The 10,830-nt window shown below is 41.1% G+C and overlaps 1 pseudogene; it reads left to right on the forward strand.

The window, feature by feature from the left end:
* Positions 1 to 5,662: 5,662 nt before the first annotated feature.
* LOC117511471 lies at positions 5,663 to 10,391 on the forward strand (annotated as a pseudogene).
* The last annotated feature ends 439 nt before the right edge of the window (positions 10,392 to 10,830 follow it).

A 10,830-nucleotide genomic window follows, 5' to 3' on the forward strand; every position in this document is an offset into this window, starting at 1 on the left:
GTTATTCTTTATTTTTTCTAAATGTTTTGTAATTCTATTCAAAGGAATTGTGACCGCATTCTCAGAAATCCTCTAGTAATCCTGGGATCCTTTATTTTTGCAACTTGTAATGTCCTCCCACACCACTGGAGGGATTTCGCGGGGTTTCTCGTCACTGCAATAAACCTCTGCGTGAGAGAAACCCGAATAACTCTCGTGATTATTTCTTCATATTTTCAGGTAAACGTTTCCCAGTGTTATAAAAATGCGTTATATGCATTGTTAAGCAATTTTTCTGTTTATATTGCATGTTACAGTGAAGGTAAAGAAACGTTTTCATGCATGTTTTAAGAGTTTAAAATACGTTTTTTTCTGCATGTGAACTTAGCTTGAGTCTGCCATTTTATGTTAAAAAGATAAGGGAAATAACGATTGGTCATATTGGATTGCAATAAACCTCTGCGTGAGAGAAACAACCCAAAATAACTCTCATGATTATTTCTTCATATTTTCAGAGGTACTGCATCACATTACCCCCATATTCAGGGGTACAACACTTACAGTCTGGTACTGGCTGATAATTTTAAGGAGGTGAATTTTAATACAACTCATCTGTTGAAGTTTTTTTAAGACATAAAATTATGAAAAATTACTAATCTGGTAAATTTGAGTGACCACTGGAGTGCCGGGTCAAGGGCCCCACGAGCGTCAGACACGAGCAGTGGCTGTTACCCTGCTGTGGACTTGACTGTGTTTGTCCTTTCTAAGCATTTTATTATAACTATCTGAGATAAGATTACTTTGCAATTAATTGTACTAATGGACCATTCAAGTCTGTGCTTCAGTATTTGCATTGAGTGAAATTTTAGTATAATTTTTATGTTAGCACTGTTAGCGTTAATTAGCAGGCGTCTATAGTGCATCCGGAAAGTATTCACAGCGCTTCAAATTTTCCACACTTTATGTTACTCTAAAATGGATGAAATTACATTTTTTTCTCAAAATTTTAAATGCAACGCCCCATAATGACATTGTGAAAAGTTTTTTTTTCTTTTTAGATTTTTGTAATTTATTAAAAATTTTAAAAACTAAGAAATCACATGTACATAAATAAGTATGCACAGCATTTGCCATGAAGCTCAAAGTTGAGCTCAGGTGCATCCTGTTTCCACTGATCATCCTTGAGATGGGGTAAATTCAGTTGACTGGACATGATTTAAAGGCACACACATGTCTACATATAAGGTCCGACAGTTGACAGTGGATGTCAGAGCACAAACCAAGCATGAAGTCAAAGGAATTGTCTGTAGACCTCCGAGGCAGGATTGTCTCAAGACACAAATCTGGGGAAGGGTACAGTAATATTTCTGCTGTGTCGGAGGTCCCAATGAGCACAGTGGCCTCCATCATCCATAAATGGAAGACTTTGGGATCCACCAGGACTCTTCCTAGAACTGGCTGCCCATCTAACCTGAGTGATCGGGGGAGAAGGGCCTTAGTTAGGGAGGTGACCAAGAACCTGATGGTTATTCTGTAAGAGCTCCAGCATTCCTCTGTGGAGAGAGGAGAACCTTCCAGAAGGACAACCATCTCTGCAGCAATCCACCAGTCAGTCCAATATGGTAGAAACAGACAGAATCCACTCCTAAGCTGGCTTAGATGGCACATGGCAGCCCTCCTGGAGTTTGCCAAAAGGCACCTGAAGGACTCTCAGACCATGAGAAACAAAATTCTCTGGTCTGATGAGACAAAGATTGAACTTGTTGGCGTGAATGCCAGGCACCATTGTCAGGATGTGAGATTCTGCCTGGTTTTGTTTCATGCTTTTGCTATGTTTGCTTCTGTGTAGTCTTATTCTCTTGTCTGGGTTTTTCCCTGCTTGGGTTTTACTGTCCCTCTCTCTCTTGTTTGTATCTCCTGTCTCTTGGTGGTGGGCGTTTCCCTCTCCCTGACCACACCCTCTATCTACACCTCATCACTTGGGTGTATTGAAGAACCTCTTTTTGCCCTGTTACTTCGCCACACTGATGCGCTCTATGCCTTCTCTCCAGCCTTCTTTATCTCATTCTCGACCTGCTTGCTACCCGTGTTCTTTGACCTCTTGCTTGTATTTTCGGTCACACACCTGCCTGATGTTCTTGCTCTTGTTTGCCTTGTTGGATTGCCTACCCGTGTACTAGACCCTGTTTTTTGCACAAGTAAACTGCTTTTGCCTACTAAGCCTTGAGTCCGAGTCCAGCATTTGCATCCTGTCACACCCGTTTACCAGTCTTGATAACCATGTTAGGAAGAAACCAGGCACCATCCCTACAGTGAAGCATGGTGGTGGCAGCATCATGCTGTGGGCAGCAGCAGGAACTGGGAGACTAGTCAGGATTGAGGGAAAGATGAATTCAGCAATGTACACAGCCAAGATAACAAAGGAGTGGCTTCAGGACAACTCTGTGAATGACGTTGAGTGGTCCGGCCAGAGCTCAGACCTGAATCTGATTGAACATCTCTGGAGAGATCTGAAAATGTCTGTGCACTGACGCTTCCCATCCAACCTGATAAGGGCTTGAGAGATGCTGCAAAGAGGAATGGGCAAAACTGCCCAAAGATAAGTGAGCCAAGCTTGTGGCATCATATTCCAGAAGACTTGAGGCTGTAATTGCTGCCAAATGTGCATCAAGAAAGTACTGAGCAGAGGGTGTGAATATTTATGTATATGGATGATTCTTAGACTACAGGCACTTATTATGTCCTTTGATCATATTATATGAAAAACAGAAAAAGGGGGAAATTTCACACTTTTATAGTTATCGTTACAATGAAAATGTTTTAAGAAATTTGTTCTAGTAGTCTATGATGACTTTTTCACCTTTTTTCAGCATCATTATATGCAAATATTGCCGTTTTGTGCTTGTCCCACACCCAGACTTTTGATCTTCAATGATAAAAATGAATGGTAAAAAAAATGTTTTTTCTAATGTTTTAAAATATCTCTGAATAAAATATCAGTAAAATAATCAAAACATAATTGGGATATTCAATGTCATACAACTGTTGTGATTTTTTTAAACAAAATGTAGTTGTCCCACACTATTGCCGTAATTTCCACCACAACACTGTAATGTCCCTTTAAACAGTTTGTATGAAAGATTGTTTGGGTAGTTTCTATGGAGATAAACAGTGACATCAGAGCACATGTATATAGCGTCAAATCACAACAAACAGTTGCCCCAAGGCGCTTTATAGTGTAAGGCAATGGTGTGGTGGAAATTACATTTACAAGGCCAATAGTGCCCGTAGTTAAAGAATCACCCATACGTGATTTCTTAGTATTTATTTTTCATGAATTTGCAGAAAACAAAACAAAACAAACTTTTTTTCATGTCATTATGGGGTGTTGTGAGTAGAATTTTGAGGTGGAGGGAATGAATTCACTCCGTTTTGGAATAAGGCTGTAATATAACAAAATGTGGAAAAAGTGAAGTGCTGTAAATATAGCCCTGTAAATGTAAAGAGATATGAGATAAAGTGACTGAATGTAAGGAAGTACATCGTTGCCATACTGCCTCCACATCGCTGACAGCTTCCTTTGTCAGGGAGGACACACATGATGAGTGGACAAGCAGCCCGAGGGAGTAGCACCTTGTACCACCAGGGGGCCTGGAGTAAGCTCAGAGAAACCAAACCAGCCATGCAGTGGAGAAGTGGAACAAATTACCCTGCAGTCAGGAGCAGACCAGGCCTGTGAGCACAATAGATTCCCAGGCCAGACCCTAGACAGGACCCAAACCCCACAGTGTGCATGTAACATGTTTCTGTTGTGTGGGCCGCTGAAGAGGAGGTACTGCTGGCCCACCACCACCAGAGGGCACCCTGTCTGGAGTGCGGGCTCCAGGCACCAGAGGGCGCTGCCGCCTCACAGGAGCAGCCTGGGTGACAGCTGTCACCCATCACCTGAGACGAGACAGCTGATATCAATCAACAGGGAGGTATATCAGCAGGACGGCATCTCCACCTCATTGCGGAGATATCGCTCTACCAAGGAGGTAACGTATCCAGCCAAACAGATCATCTTTTGACCATTAAATACTTTTTGCCTTTACACAGAAAGAGAAAAGACAGCAGGAGACTGTATTTTGGATAAGTACTCACATTCCTGCACTCACCTGTATTTTCCTGACAAGAGGTGGAGGTGGTGTTTCCACCCTGTGTGTTGCTGGGTGCAGCCGCACCCACACCTGACTGTTTCTGTTCCTTGCCAGCAGTACCGGATCCGACGAGCGGAGGCAGTGGCCACCTGGGGTTCGGGACTTGGCGGCTCCAGTATCCCCGGGGTTCGGTGGCAGAGGAAATCGGGTGGTTCCGGTTCGACTCGGACAGACGTCTCCTATCGTCGAGCCTGCCCACACGACACCTTTGGAATTCGGTTACTGCTGTATTTGTAATCTGTTGTGTTTGTTGTGTGAATTCACAACAGTAAAACTTTGTGATTTGACTTTCTCCATTGTCCGTTCATTTGCGCCCCCTGTTGTGGGTCCGTGTTCCTACACTTTCCCAACAGTTTCACTACAACGGTTGTTCTTCATTCAGATAGCCTCCAGTGTTTCTCCACCCCTTTCTGTAGATGAAGCAAGTCGTCCATACAGTTAAAATCACTCATTTAACAGGACAGTTAATCAAAAGTGCTAATATCCATTAAGGATGACTCAAACAGAGAGAACATCTCTGCCATAGCAATAAAAATAAATCAAAGAAGCAGTTATTACAAAGGTAAGGAGAAATTCCAACAGGGACATATAGGCAAGAGTGCACCCACAACATCCAGTTGTGTTGTGTGGGCCGCTGAAGAGGAGGTACTGCTGGCCCACCACCACCAGATGGCGTCCTGCTTGGAGTGCGGGCTCCAAGCACGAGAGGGCATCGGCGCCGCTGGAGGTGACAGCTGTCATCTGTCAACACCAGCTGTCACCCATCACCACCACTATAAAGACCGGACTGCAACTCCACCTCCTCGCCGAGAAATCTTCTACCATACAGGTAATTTTCTCTGCTGACTTAAAATTCGAGTATTAGTCTGATCTCTTTTTGCAGCCGTTTTCCTGGGACGGATACCCTGTCTGCGGAGTTGGCGTTTGGTGTGGACTGCAACGGCTTCGCCTCACACCCCACCCAGATAAGTGGTTATCTCAGGAGCTGCACGAGTGTGTGATTGGAGGTGGAGGTTCTCCCTCCTTAACTGAACACAGACTGTGGGATTACTGAGTGTGCGTACTCACACTCATCCAGAACTGTTTCTGTTTTCTGCCAGCAGTACCGGGTCTGACTGCTGAAGACAGTGGCCACCTGGGGTGCAGGGCTTGGCGGCTCCGGTGTTCTTCAGGTCCGTTGGTGGTGAGGCTTGTGTGGGTTCCGGCTTTTCTCTCACCGGACGTCTCCTATCTTCGAGCCTGCCACACATCACCTTTTTGTCGGATTGATATAACACATATTTGTATCTGTATTACGTTGTGCACCTTCACAACATTAAATTGTTATTTTTTGGCTATTCCATTGTCCCTTCATTAACGCCCCCTGTTGTGGGTCCGTGTCACGACACTTCCCCAACAAGTTGGGCTTTTTGGTGCTGTTATTTCTGCACCATTTGGAGAGTCCAGCAGAGCTCAGATTACCATGTAAGCATGTTTTTGGGAACATGGCTGTAAGGGCTCTCTGGTACAATGACTTCCTCTTTCTGCGGAAGATAGCGTCATGAACTGCTGCTTTTTTCTTTTTTTTTTAATCACTGCTCCTTTGTCCAATTCTTCAATGGACAGAGTGCGGTCAGTGAGGTGAATGACGGCGCACATGCTGGTAAAGTTCACGGGGCTGTGTTGTGCTGGTTTTGTGATAAAAGTACAGAAATGCACTGTGTGAAAGCTAGAAGCGCCAATACTGCTTGGAAACAATTGTTAATCTTCTCAATGGAGTTTTTTTTTTTTATTTTTTTTACCTTTTTTGTTTATTTTATTCATTTATTACTGGTATGATTTGGATTTTTACTAACACTAAAGAATGAACATTATGACGCAAATAAAAGATAGATATCTAAAGAAAAATTTAAAGGGGAAGCTGGGATCTATCTGTCATCAGCGTAGAAACACCATCTCTTGCTAACCTGTTATACAGTTGTGCTCATAGGTTTACATACCTTGGCAGAATTTTACATTTTTTTGGCGATTTTTCAGGGAATAAAAATGATAACACAAAAACCTTTTTGTTCATTCATGATTAATGGTTGTGTGAAGCCATTTATTGTCAAACAACTGTGTTTACTCTTTTTAAACATTATAATGACAATCATAAGAGAGAGCCCCCACCAATATTCCACAGATTAATTAAATTTTTGACTCAAGTGAAAACAACGAAAAGCACAGCCTAACTGCCAGCTCCCTTTCAAAACAATACTTTGTATTAGTGTTCTATAAATAATCCATTTAAGCAGTTTGCAATGAATCAGCAGTGTGTTGAATGAATCAAAGGCAATCGAGAGCAAATGTGGAGACAAAACCCATTGCAGCAGACTTTAGTGCTGTCGATATCTACCCTAAAATTGAAGATGGGCTTGCAGGACTGGAGACTGGAGTATTGGTGAACAACGTGGGAATATCTTATTCTTACCCTGAATTCTTCCTAAAAGTTCCTGAACTCGATAGTTTCATCAACACCATTGTCAATGTGAACATCACATCAGTCTGTCAGATGACTCGTCTTGTTTTGCCTGGAATGGTGGAGAGGGGAAGGGGGCCAACATCTCGTCAGCCAGCGGGGTGTACCCAGTTCCTCTCCTAACCATCTATTCTGCCTCCAAGCTATTTGTGGACTTCTTTTCACATGGACTTCAAGCGGAAAACAAGCGCAAAGGGATTATTATCCAGAGCGTTCTGCCATTTTTTGTTGCAACCAAGCTGATTAAGATCAGTAGAGCCACATTGGACAAGCCTAGTCCAGAGCGCTATGTGGCAGCTGAGCTTAGTACTGTGGGCCTTCAGAGTCAGACCAATGGCTATCTGCCCCACGCCATTATTAGATCGGTGTGGTATCTGTTCCGGCAACCGTCCTGTGCACCGGCAACATTTCCTGTATATTTGTTTTGTGAATTGTTCTGTAATTTGTCTGTAGCATGGCCCAAGCTGAGGGTCACCCCATTGAGTCTGGTCTGCTTGAGGTTTCTTCCTCAGAGGGAGTTTTTCCTTACCACTGTTGCTCTGGGGGTTAGTAAGGTTAGACCTTACTTGTGTGAAGCACCTTGAGGCAACCTTGTTGTGATTTGGTACTATATAAATGAAAATAAATTGAAATTGAAATTGTGTTCATAACCCTACTTCAAAAAAAAAAAAAAAAAAGGAAAATGATGGTGGACCATCAATAAAATGCTTGTTTTTTTATTTGCATATTGTGCATATAATGACTGTTTTTTTTTTTCATCTGCATCGTGTGCCTATAATGAATAACATGTTTTTTAAATTTGCATCTTATGCATATAATGACAGACAATTCCAAATTGGTGAGCAGTTCTTATGACGCTAGTCAGTGACGTCCCCGTCTCAAAAGAATGTGATATTTCCGCCCATTGCCAGTGTGCCATGCCAACATTAATTGCTGTTCACTTAAGATTAAAAAGGTTAAGCAACCGCTTCTTCAATTGAAAAGATTATTAAGAAGATTATTATAGAAGATTACATAGTATACACAGTACACACGGAAAGCAACAGTAATCTTAAAAATATAACACAATGTTAAAGTACTCTCGGCCGTATGAGCATTGTGTTTATAATTTGCTGTTGTTCAACTGATATCCCAGTGCAAAGTGTGTATGCACACACAAACACACACACACACACACATATATATGTGTGTGTGTGTTTGTGTACATATATATTATTATACATTTATTGTTTTTATATTTACATTAACAAAATCATCAGCGTTTATTTATGTGTCTGCCTGTCTGTTAGCAGGATTATGTCAAAACTACTGCACGGATTTTGACTAAATTTTCACCAGAGATAGATATTAGGTGAAGGAAGACTCCACTGAATTTTGGAGGTGATCCAGGTCCGGATCCAGATTCTGGCTCAAGATTTCACTTTATAGGCTTTTAAGGATTACGTCAAAACTACTGCACAGATTTAGATGAATTTGCACCACAGATAGATATTTGGGCATGGAAGACGCCATTAAATTTTGGAGGGGATCGGGATCAAGATCCTGATTCTGGATCAGTTCTTAAATTTGCACCATTTTGAGGATCACTTCAAATCTGCTTGATGGATGTTGACAAAATTTAAATCACGTGGCTATTATACAAAGGAAGAGCCTGTTAATGTTGGATGTTGGGAGTGATCTGGATCAATATGCAGATTCTGCAGGAGAAAGATACAACATCACGATGTAAAATCAATATCAGGACAACACTATTTAGTTTCAGCTTGTGAATTAAATATCAGATTGCAACATGTTGATCTGTCAGACCATTCTGGATCAGTATGCAATTATTGCATTGCATTGTGGAATCGGGATCAAGGTAAAGTCTGGGTCACGGTATGAGTGATGTGTTTTGTTTTGAATCCTCATCAGCCCTTGGCAGAGGTCAGAAATCTCAGATTGCTCTTGTTATTAAGATCCTATTGTCTTATGTACAAATTGTACATGTTCAATAACGGCCCTCTGTCAATCATAAACAATATTTACTTTTTAACGGTGTCTGCAGGAGGGCATGCGTGTGTGCATACATGAGCTTTTGGCAATCGCTGAAGTTAGCATGCACCCTGACGTCCATGAGATGTCTTGTAAATCACTTCAGAGGTGTTATCAGGTTACATAAACAGCATTTTCAGTTTTAGAAGTGTTTATTTCTCGCTAACCTTTACATAATATATGACAAAGAGGTTGTATTTACACACAAAAGAAACAGAGTTTGCAGCTAGCTAGACAAGCCACTGATGTCACACTGTCGCTCTACTCTGCTCCTCAAAAAACAAACCAAAAAATGTAAGAGAATGAAACAGAAGGTGACTTTTTAACCTCTTAAAAATACCTCTTAAAATAGATCAAGGTTAGCCATTTTTGAATATGTCCAAGGTCTGTGTCCCAAGTATGTTCCCTGTGAATTTGAAGACTCTGGGAGTAATAGGACTGGCCTTGTGCTGAGCACAAACAGGCAGACAGAGGGACGGACAATCGGACACAAAATTTTCGCAATACCCGATTGCCATATTTGATGGCCTCGGGTAATAACTTCTCATACAATATATAAACAAAGAGATGTATGTATTTTTTCTTATTAATCTGTGAGTCTTTGAAGAAGAACACTTGCATTTCTACAACACTTACCTATCTAGCAGATGCTTAAAGTAAAGTAAGTCCCTTCAGCTGCTCCCTTGTTTGCACTCGGGGTTGCAAATACAGCAAATCCAAGGTGGATCTGCATGTTGAATTGGCACAGGTTTTACACCGGATGCCCTTCCTGACGCAGCTCCACATTACATGGAGAAATGTGGCAGGGATGGGATTTGAACCCGGAACCTTCTGAACTGAAACAAAGCGCATTAACCACTTGGCTACCACCCCTAGCAGATGCTTAAAGTGCTTCACAATAATGCCTTCAGTTAACTTCCCCAGCCAAAGCTGGGATCCGTTTTTATAGCTGGGTTGGACTTACCATATTTTCCGGAGCCGCACCTGTCTAAAAATGCTTCTTTAAGAGAAAAAAGTATATAAGTTGCACCAGAGTACATGTCACATTTACCACTTCATGCAGAAAAAAAGCAAAATTAATTTAATTGGTACATTACTTATTTATAAGGCATACATGGTGTTGAGTACAGCTAACAAGTTAATTAATGTCACTACCGCATAAAATGTAAGTAAACTAATTCTTTAAGCCACTGAACAGAGGATCAAGTGAGGGGAACGTGCAATGCAATTAAACGTTTGTAAAGTCAGTGCATTATTTATTCATTTATAACACAAACACTGCCTTAACAATCAGAAGTTGCAAGCTAATAAATGTTATGGTAACAAGTGCAAAACATGAGTAAACTACATCTTTAAGCCACTGAACAGAAGATCATATGTGAGGTGAATGTGCAATGCAATTAAATGTTTGAAAATTATTTTGCAGTACATTTGTAATAGGCTAAACTCACCAATTAACTTTCTTCTTGTTCAGTTTTTGCAGAAGACTCTTAAAAGAGCTGCTCTTGTTGTTTCACATTATCCAACTAAGTTTTCTTCCAAATAGAATAAAAAAAATCCCTCTTTTTATTCAAAAGTGTGGTCTTCCAGTTAAAAAACAAAACATTATTTCTTAAGAACATTGTTTTTTATTCTTCTTCTTCTTCCAGATGATCTCTTTAGAAGGAGAAGGTAGCCTCTGCTAATATATTAGCTTAAGTGTTTGGCACGGCTCTTTATTCATGATCGGATGAAAGGCTGGGTCAGTTAATCCTATTTGCTGTAGGGAAAACTGACAATGGATTATCACAAGTGGGTTGAACAGTTTGAGCCCATTAACACAGTGCTGACTCTGATGTTTGGAAAAACGTCGGGTTCGTTTGAGGATTTCTTTTGTATATGAAACATTTTCCAATATGAATGACAGAGGTCCAACAAAAAATTCCAGTACAAATCCAGCTCACCACGTCATTTAGCTGTCATTGTTTAACACAGTGTGGGAACAGATGTTCATTTACGCCGTTGTTCACTCACCATGTTTTTCTGTTTTAGTAAAGACATTTATTTGCTTGAAATGAGCATGACTGCTCATTGTATATTTTATCTCTGGAGCTCGACGATCACCAAAGACATACAAAGCTGAAA

Source organism: Thalassophryne amazonica, chromosome 6, assembly GCF_902500255.1.
Source record: "Thalassophryne amazonica chromosome 6, fThaAma1.1, whole genome shotgun sequence".
NCBI lineage: Eukaryota > Metazoa > Chordata > Actinopteri > Batrachoidiformes > Batrachoididae > Thalassophryne > Thalassophryne amazonica.